The following is an 11772-nucleotide window of genomic DNA, read 5'->3' as shown; positions in this document are numbered from 1 at the left end:
TTTCTGCTGGAGGATTTTCAGACAGCCAAGTAAAGTCAGAGGTATTTTAGCTTCTTTCCCAGAATAAACTTATCGTGTACTTGCTCACCTCAAGTTGAAGTTTTCAGTTAATTCTTCATTTAAAGATACTGAGTTGCACGTGGATCTGTACCCTTGAATCAGCCACAGGGAGATGGTGAGTGGTGTGTGCGCTGAACAGAGAGAGTTAGCTTTAGGGGAAGCTGCCAACTTTCCTTTGTCACCCTTTCCTTTCTCTTTAAAACCTACCGCATCCTCACCCTTCCCTCCTCAAGAAAAAACCACCAGGACCAGATACAGTAGCTTAGTTAGTGTTAGTTGCTCAGTCGTGTCCAGCTCTTTGTGACCCCATAGACTGTTGCCGACCAGGCTCCATGGGGATTCTCCAGGCAGGAATACTGGAGTGGGTTGCCATTCCCTTCTCCAGGGGATCTTCCTGATCCAGGGATTGAACCCAGGTATCCTGCATAGCAGGCGGATTCTTTACCGTCTGAGCCAGCAGGGAAGCCCCATACAGTAGCTTATGACTGTTTAATTCTCTTTTGAGGGTATTAGAGTACAGAAACCTGTCGTTTAGGGAGAGGACAGACTTTGGGGCAGGGACCTGTGACCAGACCTCGGTTCCACGCAGGGCCTCTGGTGTCTGTTACTGGTAAAAAACAACCCTGCAGTTAACTTTTTGCTTGGTAATAAACAACAGACTATGAAAACAGAAGTTTTGCACATTCCATCCAGTTATTTTGAAGCAAAGGGCTTTTGCCAAAAGATAGAAAATATAGCAAAATCATTCTAAATAAAAATTGTCAGCTTAAACCAGCAAAAAAAATAATGTGTTTAATGAAATACTTCTTTTACACACATGTGCATGTAGGCATGGGCGCACACACCCTCCCAGGGTCCCGATGCTTTTGTGACAAGCACTGGCAACCTCAGCTCAGCACAGACTGCTCTCAGAGCTTAGCTCTGAGCCTCCGTTTCCTTCTTTATCAAAAGGAGATACTTCTATCCAAAGGCTGTTGTGAGGATTAACCAAAATAAGGTTCAGCGAGGTTCCTAACACAACATCTGACATAGTACTCAATCATTCTTTCAGCTTTCAGAAATCCAGTGCTCAGTTTGGTGGTCGGCTTACCCATGAAGGGAGCCCCAGACTCACAAAGGAAAACCAGCGTCCCTGTAAAAAGCCATGATTCTTAACTGTCAGCTGATTAACTTTCCATTTATACACAGCCTTGAGAACTGTCTGAAATGGGCCCATGGAAAGCAAAGCAGAGATTAGTGGAAAAGTGAAAAGACCAGAGAAGAGCTTCAAGGAGAAAATGCAGAAAAAAAACAACAGTGGGGCAGCACAGAGAGAAGGTGGAAATAAATGTCAGGAATTAGAGCAGACGTGATGGTGGAGGAGAATGAGGCTCTGAACCCCTCAATGGGCTTAACTTGAGTCCAAGAAACAGTTTAAAAAATTGGCCAGACTGTACCTTAAAAAGCAAAAGAAAGTCCAGACAGATTTAGTAGTGAATTGTACCAAACATTGAAGAAATTATATTTAAAATACATGACAATTTAATATATAATATAAATATAATTGTGACTATAATTATAATTTATAATTCTGTGAATTAATTATACTAACTCTACTATCTCTTCAAGAAGATAGAAGCAGAATAAGTCCTAAATCATTCGTGAGCTCATCATTATCTGGATACTAAATTCAGACAGATATTACAAGAAAATTATGGATGCAAATTAAAATATCTCTCATGAACATAGATGCGAAAATCTCTAACAAAATATTGGCAAGTTACATCCTAAAATAGGGACTTCCCTGGAGATCCAGTTGCTAAGACTCCACATTCCCAATGCAGGGACTCAGGTTAGATCTTTGGTAAGGGAACCAGAGCTCAGATGCTGTCTGCTGCAACTAAGAGGTCACGTGCCACAGCGGAAGATCTCATGTGATCCAGTGCAATTTGATCCCTGGTCCCTCTGCCTTTTCTAAATCCAGCCTGAACATCTGGAAGTTCATGGTTCACGTATTGTTGAAGCCTGGCTAAGAGAATTTTGAGCATTACTTTGCTGGCATGTGAGATGAGTGCAGTTGTGTGGTAGTTTGAACATTCTTTGGCATTGCCTTTCTTTGGGACTGGAATGAAAACTGACCTTTTCCAGTCCTGTGGCCACTGCTGAGTTTTCCAAATTTGCTGGCATATTGAGTGCAGCACTTTCACAGCATCATCTTTTAGGATTTGAAATAATCAACTGGAATTCCATCACATCCACTAGCTGTGTTGGTAATGATCCTTCCTAAGGCCTACTTGACTTCACATTCCAGGATGTCTGGCTCTAGGTGAATGATCACACCATCGTGATTATCTGGGTTGTGAAGATCTTTTTTGTATAGTTCTTCTGTGAATTCTTACCACCTCTTCTTAATATCTTCTGCTTCTGTTAGATCCATACAATTTCTGTCCTGTATTGAGCCTATCTTTACCTATTAGTCATGACAGATACATTCACAGGATGGATTGAAGGCTTTCCCACCCAGACTGAGAAGGCTGAGGAGGTGATTAAAAAATTGCTCCATGAAATCATTCCGAGATTTGGCCTGCCCAGGTCATTACAAAATGACAATGGGACATCATTTACTTCTAAGTTCATCCAAGGGGTCTCTAAAGCTTTGGGTATTACTTATTATCTCTATTGTGTCTGAAGGTCTCAGTCTTCAGGAAAAGTAAAAAGAGCCAACCAGTTCTTTAAATCGGCAATAAAAAAGATAACCCAGGAGACCTCCCTGGGATGGAAGGAGGCTTTACCAATAGCTGTCCTCCACACCTGTATTGCCCCTAAGGATCAGGTTGGTCTTAGTCCTTATGAGATGCTATATGGGAGACCTTTTGTTTATGTTATGACCTCTTCCTAGATCCAGAGGCTCAGACCCTCTGGTCTTATACCAAGGCCATTGGGCAATTCCAACAGGATATAAGCTTGTAGGGTGTCAACCAGGACCCAAAGTATTCTTTTTTATTTTATTTTTTCCCAAAGGATTCTAAAGAGCCACCACTATATGAGTCCAGGGACTCAAGTCCTAATTAAAGTCTGGAAAGATGGGTGCCCAAAGGCTCAACTGCAGCCCACATGAAAGGGCCCCTACCCTGTAATACTTTCTACCCACAGCAGTCAGGGTACCAGGACACAACTCCTGGATTCACCACTCATGAGTCAAGCTGTGGAAGAAAACAGAAGGACACTCAGTACACCTGTGAGCCCCTGGGAGCTCTCAGATACCTATTCAGGACTACGAATGAGCGCCATTCTAGTGAACACCCCCAAAATTAAGTTTCTGGGGATAAGATTTCTCAGGATAGCTCTAAAGAGCCAACACAGCTTGGCAGGGGTTGTACTCCAAAGCAGGCAGGAGATGGATCTCCTGATCCCTGAACAAGGAGGGATTTGAGCCATCTTGAATGACACGTGTTGTTTCTGGGTAAATACCTACAACTAAGTTAAAGAAAGTCTCACAGTACTCAAGAAAAACATTCAGGTCCTACAGGATCTCCAAGAACGATCTGGAGAGTTCTCTGGGTGAGTACAGTCTCTCTTTGTGGGATCCTTCTCCTGGTGCTGGAGAATTTGCAGTTGGCTAATGCCCCTACTAATCCCTTTTATCACCATATTGATTCTACTTATGATTGCTCCATGTTTTATCAATTGTCTCACCCATCTTGTCTCTGCCCAGGTCAACAAGCTATAACATGCAGTAGCAGTTCAACAAAGATATATAAAACTACAGCTGACCACAGAAAACATCACTCACCCCTAGATGGACACTGGTATAAGGATTCTGAGGCTTGAGACCAACAAGAAGGGGAGGCCCAATGCCCCTCTCCATCCCACCTCAGCAGGAAGTAGCCAGAGAGACCTCGATGCCCATATTCCCAAAGAATTGGGCCTCCCATTTTTTGAGGAGGGAACGTTAGGTAGTTAGATTAGGAAAAACAAGTCCAAAATAGTGGTGGCTAAAAGATAAAGAAGAGAAAAGCCCTTGAAAATGAAACAAAGAAAGGTCCAAGGACCGGAGTGAGAACCTCAGGTGAAACAAACAGCCCTCCTGGCTAGCCCAATTTACATAGGGCAGGCTCAGGGGGAGGAGACAAAACATAAAAAGAGGAGCCAAAATTGAGCCTCAGGCTTCTCCTCTCTACTCTGTGCCTCTTCTGGGTCAGCCTGCCCTCATGCCTTGAGGATGTATTTTCCTTTTCTTGCCAAATAAAACTGAGCTGTAACACAGATCCGTTCGTCACTTCAAATTTTTGCTCCAGCAAGACAGAACTGAGGAAATTACAAACTCCCCCAACAATAGTAACTAATACACCTAGACAGCATATTAAAAAGCAGAGCATTATACTTTGCCAACAAAGGTCCATCTAGTCAAGGCTATGGTTTTTCCAGTAGTCAGGTATGGATGTGAGAGTTGGACTATAAAGAAAGCTGAGCACCGAAGAATTGATGCTTTTGAACTGTGGTGTTGGAGAAGATTCTTGAGAGTCCCTTGGACTGCAAGGAGATCCAACCAGTCCATCCTAAAGGAGATCAGTCCTGAATATTCATTGGAAGGACTGATGTTGAAGCTGAAACTCCAATACTTTGGCCACTTGATGTGGAGAGCTGACTCATTGGAAAAGACCCTGATGCTGGGAAAGATTGAAGACAGGAGGAGAAGGGGATGACAGAGGATGAGATGGTTGGATGGTATTACCAACTCAATGGACATGAGTTTGAGTAAACTCCAGGAGTTGGTGATGGACAGGGAGGCCTGGCGTGCTGTGATCCATGGCATTGCAAAGAGTCAGACATGACTGAGTGACTGAACTGAGATATAACACCAAAGGCATAAGCTGTGAGAGAAATAGTTGATAAGTTGGGCTTCATTAAAATGAAAAATTTCTGCTCTGGGAAAGACATTGTTAAGAAAATGAGAAGACAAAACAAAGACTAAGAGAAAATATTTGCAAAAGATGAAACCGATACAGGACTGTTATCTAAAACATAGAAAGAAATATTAGCACTCAATAACAAGAAAACAAACAACCTGATTAAAAAATGGACCGTGATAGACACCTCACCAAAGAAGATATGCAGATGGAAAACAAGCATATGAAAAGATGTTTCATGTCAGATGTCATCAGGGAAATGCAAATTAAGACAATGAGATACCACCTATATGGATGGACAAAATCCAGAACGTTGACAACACCAAATTCTGGGGAGAATATGGAGCTATAGGAACAACTGCTTCATTGCTGTGGGAATGCAAATGGTGCAGCCACTTTGAAAGGCAGTTTGGCAATTTCTCACAAAACTAAACACACTCTTGTCATAGGATCCAGCATTCAGACTCCTTGGTATTTACCCAAATGAGTTCAGAACTTATGTCTACACATGTACTTGCACTGGTTATTTATGGAAGCTTTATTCCTAATCATCAAAACTTAGAAGTAACCAAATTCTTCATGAGTATGTGAATGGACAAACTGTGGTCCATCCAGACAATGAACTATCGCTCAGTGCTAAAATAGGTAAGTTATCAAGCCTTGAAAGGACACAGAGGAGCCTTAGACATGTGTGACTGAGAAAAGAAGCCAGTCTAAAAGGCTCCAAACTATATGATTCTAACTATGACACTCTGGAGAAACACAAAATTACAGGGACACGAAAAAATCAGAGGTATCCAGAGGTTGGGGAGGGCGGGGTGAGTAGGTGGAGCACAGAGGATTTTCAGGGCAGCAAAACTACTCTCAATGATAATACTGGATATACACAGTCGCTCAGCTGTGTCCAACTCTCTGTGGCTCCACGGACTGTGGCCAATCAAGCTCCTCTGTCCATGGGATTCTCCAGGCAAGAAAACTGGAGTGGGTAGCCATTCCCATCTCCAGGGGATCTTCCTGATCCAGGAACCGAACCTGTGTCTCATGCATTGCAGGCAAATTCTTTTACCCCTGAGCCACTGAGAAAGCCCATAATGGTGGATACATGTTATTAAATATTTGTCAAAACTCATAGAAATGTACAGCACCAGAAGTGAACCCTAATTTAAAACTGTGGACTTTAGGTGATTATGGTGTGTTAATACACATTTGTTAATTGTATCAAACGTACCACCTGGTGCGGGATGTTGCTTGCAGGGAAGGCTGTGCATGTCAGGAGGCACGGGACACACGAAACTCTCTACACTTGTCACTCGGTTTTGCTATGAAACTAAAACTGCCCTAAAATATAAAGTCAATTAAAAATTGGGGGGGAAATCAATGCAATGTGCTAGAAGTACTCACTTCTCTCCTGCTCCCTTACAACCCACACAGAATATCTCACTTCCCACATTTCTGGTCATAAACTGTGTGTTTATCCCCCAACAAGCAATTCTCTGCAACACCAAGTGGTGTCTTACAAATTAACTTAATTCTGACCCTATCTTATCTGGAAATAGTGTCAGATCCCACAAGTCAAGGGCTCAGTCCCACAAGACTGCCTGCCTCCACCAACCACCCTGATTCCCCCAATCACAAGTCTAGGTTGTCACCTCTACTCCTGGTCAACCTGCTATAAACTGGGGCTCCCATGATCCCCTCCTTAGATTTGATAATTTCCTATGCAAGGTATGTGTAGGGGAACACCAGAGTAGTCCTCTCTCTCTGGGCATGTCAGCCTCCTAGCACCTCCACATGTCCACCACCTTGGAGGGTCTCTGGACCTGGTTCTTCAGGCACTTTTACGCATGCTTCATCACAGAGGCATTAACTCCATTTTCAACCCCCCTACCCTATCTGCAGGATAGCAGGTGGGAGGGAAATGTTCAGCCATCTTCATAGCTTAAACATTCTGCTGACAAGTCCCATCCAGAAGTCATGTGGGGTCAACCAGAATTTACTCATATAAGACACACAGATGGGAAAGCGAGAAATAAACCTATTTGCAAATAACATGATTTTCTATGTAGAAAATTCCAAAGAGGAGAGTGAAAAAGCTGGCTTAAAACTCAACATTAAAAAAACTAAGATCATGGCATCTGGTCCCATAACTTCATGGCAAATAGATGGGAAAATTGGAAACAGTGACAGAGTTATTTTCTTGGGCTCCAAAATGACTGCAGATGGTAACTGCAGTTGTGAAATGAAAAGACACTTGCTCCTTGGAAGAAAAGCTATGACAAACCTAGACAGCATATTAAAAAGCAAAGACATCACTCTGCAAAAGTCCACCTAGTCAAAGCTATGGTTTTGACATGTATGGACTTAAGAGTTGGACCATAAAGAAGGCCAAGTGCTGAAAAATTGATGCTTTTGAACTGTGGTGCTAGAGAAGACGCTTGAGAATCCCTTGGACTGAAAGGAGATCAACCCAGTCCACCTTAAAGGAAATCAACCCCGAATATTCATTGCAAGGACTGATGCTGAAGCTCCAATACTTTGGCCACCTGATATGAACTGCTGACTCACTGGAAAAGACCCTGATGCTGGGAAAGATTGAGGTCAGGAGGACAGGGGGCAGCAGAGGATAAGATGTGTTAGATAGCATCACCAACTCAATGGACATGAATTTGAGGAAGCTCCAGGAGATAGTGGAGGACAGAGGAGCCTGGCATGCTGTAGTCGATGGGGTTGCAAAGAGTTGGACATGATTTATCGAGTGAACAGTCACAACAACCTCCCAAAGGCCCTATCTCCTAACACATCACATTAGAGGTTAGGGCTTCAACACAGGAACTTGGGCGACACAAACAGTCCATAACACCCAGGGTGGGGAATTCTCACTAAATTGACTCATCAGGATTCCTGCTAAACCTGGAATGGACAGGCCAAGCCCAGGGTAGTGCCTGGTCAGGAGGAAGACTCAGGAACCTGACTCACTCTACCCAGAAGAAAAGCCTCTATGTCATTACAGTAATCAGAACAGGCCAACACTGACACATAGATGACTACAACTTCTACAGAATAGCAAGCCCCAAATCCCTACTCAAACATGAGCAACCAGCTCCTGACAAAGAGGCTGAGGTTATTCAGTGCAGGAAACACAGGCTTCTCAACACGTAGTCCTGGAGCCCCACCAAAAATGACTCCAAAATCAAAACCCAAAAGACTTCACCCAACCATCACATCCAAAAAGGGATCATAAACATGAGTTTTACATAACATTTTTAGGAAAACAACAACAACAACAACAAAAGAGGAAAATCCTCAGGATTTACGAGGCAGCCAAGAGTTTTTAAGACTTGACAGCAAAAGCATGACCTGTAACAGGGAAAACTGATAAAAATCTCATCACTTTTTTTTGAAAAAAGGTGCCCGGTGAAATCTGTACCAAGAGGATAAACAGACAAGCTACAGACTTCGAGAAACTGTAAATGGTATCTCCAAGAGAACTTGTGTCTAGTATATACAAAGAGCTCTCACAACTCAACATGAACAGGGAAAAGAAAAATAAAAACAAGCAATTAGAAAGTAAGGAAAAGACATGAACAACTATTTCAAAGAGGATACACATCAAAGACACTCAATACCATTAGCCATCGATAAATGCAAATTTAAACCACAATGAGACATCATGGCACGAGGATTAGAATGGCTGAAACACAATGAATGACATCAACTACTGGTGAGGACTCAGAGAAGCTTGACTTCACAACCACTGCTGGTGGAAACGTAAAATATAGCCACTCTGGAGAAGAGCCTGGAAGTTAAGAGTCTGGCAATTTCTTGGAAGATTAAATGTGCAATTATCATACAACTCAGAAGTCAGTTACCTGGCTTTTATCCCAGAGGAATGAAAATTTATGTTCACACCAAAACCTGTACATTAAATTTCATAGCAGCTTTGTTCTTTATGGCTTAGAGCTGGAAATAACCTAGATGTCTTTCAGCAGGTAGATGGCTAAGCAGCTGTGGCAGATCCATGTCATGGAATGCTGCTTGGCAAAAGAAGGAAACCAACTACTGATACATGCAGAGTGGAAAGATCTCTGGAGACTCTGCTACGTGTGAAACCCAGGTCCAAAGCGTTAGATACTGTATGGTGGTGATTTTGTTGTTAAGCCACGGGCAACTCTTTGCAGCCCCATGGACCGTAGCCCACCAGACTCCTCTGTCCATGGGATTTTCCAGGCAAAAATACTGGAGTGGGTCACCATTTCCTTCTCCAAGGGATCTTCCACACCTAGGGATCGAATCCATGTCTCCTGCATTGCAGGTGGATTCTTTACCAACTGAGTCATCAGGGAAGCCCCTATTATTGTTGTTGTTCAGTCCCTCAGCTCAGTTCAGTTCAGCCACTCAGTTGTGTCCGAATCTTTGTGACTCCATGGACTGCAGCACGCCAGGCCTCCCGGTCCATCACAAACTCCCAGAGTTTACCCAAACTCACGTCCATTGAGTTGGTGAAGCCATCCAACCATCTCATCCTCTGTCGTCCCCTTCTCCTCCTGCCTTTAAGCTTTCGCAGCATCAGGGTCTTTTCCAATGGGTCAGTTCTTTGCATCAGGTGGCCAAAGTACTGGAGTTTCAGCTTCAACATCAGTCCTTCCAATGAACACCCAGGACTGATCTCCTTTAGGATGGACTGGTTGCATCTCCTTGCAGTCCAAGGGACTCTCAAGACTCTTCTCCAACACCACAGTTCAAAAGCATCAATTCTTCAGCGCTCAGCTTTCTTTATAGTCCAACTCTCACATCCATACATGACCACTGGAAAAACCATAGCCTTGACTAGATGGACCTTTGTTGGCAAAGTAATGTCTCTGCTTTGTAATATGCTGTCTAGGTTGGTCATGACTTTTCTTCCAAGGAGTAAGTGTCTTTTAATTTCATGGCTGCAGTCACCATCTACAGTGACTTGGGAGCCCCCCAAAATAAAGTCTGCCACTGTTTCCACTGTTTCTCTACCTATTTGCCATGAAGTTATGGGACCGGATGCCATGATCTTAGTTTTCTGAATGTTGAGCTTTAAGCCAACTTTTTCACTCTCCTCTTTCACTTTCATCAAGAGGATCTTTAGTTCTTCTTCACTTTTTGCCATCAGGGTGGTGTCATCTGCATATCTGAGGTTTTTGATATTGATTTCAGCTTGTGCTTCATCCAGCTCAGCGTTTCTCATGATGTGCTCTGCATATAAATAAGTTAAATAAGCAGGGTGACAATATCCTTGATGGACTCCTTTCCCTATTTGGAACCAGATTGTTGTTCTATGTCCAATTCTAACTGTTGCTTCCTGACCTGCATACAGATTTCTCAAGAGGCTGGTCAGGTGGTCTGGTATTCCCATCTCTTTCAGAATTTTTCAGTTTATTGTGATCCACACAGTCAAAGGCCTTGGCATAGTCAATAAAGCAGAAGTAGATGTATTTCTGGAACTCTCTTGCTTTTTTGATGATCCAACTGATGTTGGCAATTTGATCTATGGTTCCTCTGCCTTTTCTAAATCCAGCTTGAACATCTGGAATTTCACAGTTCACGTACTGTTGAAGCCTGGCTTGGAGAATTTTGAGCATTACTTTACTAGCACATGAGATGAGTGCAATTGTGCGGTAGTTTGAGCATTCTTTGGCATTGCCTTTCTTTGGGACTGGAATGAAAACTGACCTTTTACAGTCCTGTGGCCACTGCTGAGTTTTCCAGATTTGCTGGCATATTGAGTGCAGCACTTTCACAGCATCATCTTTCAGGATTTGAAATAGCTCAACTGGAATTCCATCACCTCCACTAGCTTTGTTTGTAGTGATTCTTCTTAAGGCCCACTTGACTTTACATTCCAGGATGTCTGGCTCTAGGTGAGTGATTATCTGGGTTGTGGAGATCTTTTTTGTACAGTTCTTCTGTGTATTCTTGCCACCTCTTCTTAGTATCTTCTGTTTCTGTCAGATACCATTCCTGTCCTTTATTGAGCCCATCTTTGCATGAAATGTTCCCTTGGTATCTCTAATTATCTTGAAGAATCGCTAGTCTTTCCCATTCTATTGTTTTCCTCTATTTCTTTGCAGTGATCACCGAGGAAGGCTTTCTTTGCACTGATCACTAAGGAACGAAGCTTATCTCTCCTTGCTATTTGTTGGAACTCTGCATTCAAATGGGAATATCTTTCCTTTTCTCCTTTGCTTTTCGCTTCTCTTTTTTTCACAGCTATTTGTAAGGCCTTCTCAGACAGCCATTTTGCTTTTTTGCATTTCTTTTTCTTGGGGATGGTCTTGATCCCTGTCTCCTGTACAATGTCACGAACCTCCGTCTATAGTTTCTCAGGCCCTCTGTCTATCAGTCTAGTCCCTTAAATCTATTTCTCACTTCCACTGTATAATCATTAGGGATTTGATTTAGGTCATACCTGAACGGTCTAGTGGTTTTCCCTATTTTCTTCAATTTAAGTCTGAATTTGGCAATAAGGAGTTCATGATCTGAGCCACAGTCAGCTCCTGGTCTTGTTTTTGCTGATTGTATAGAGCTTCTCTGTCTTTGGCTGCAAAGAATATAATCAATCTGATTTTGGTGTTGACCATCTGGTGATGTCCACATGTAGATTCTTCTCTTGTGTTGTTGGAAAAGGGTGTTTGCTATGACCTATTCAGTCACTAAGTCATCTCTGACTCTTTGTGACCCCATGGACTAGAGCACGCCAGGCTTCCCTGTCCTTCAACATCTCCCAGAGCTTGCGCAAACTCATGTCCATTGAGTCAGTAATGCCATCCAACCATCTCATCCTCTGTTTTTCCCT

The sequence above is a fragment of the Cervus canadensis genome, chromosome 3 (assembly GCF_019320065.1).
Source record: "Cervus canadensis isolate Bull #8, Minnesota chromosome 3, ASM1932006v1, whole genome shotgun sequence".
NCBI lineage: Eukaryota > Metazoa > Chordata > Mammalia > Artiodactyla > Cervidae > Cervus > Cervus canadensis.
This window is presented reverse-complemented; position numbering follows the sequence as displayed.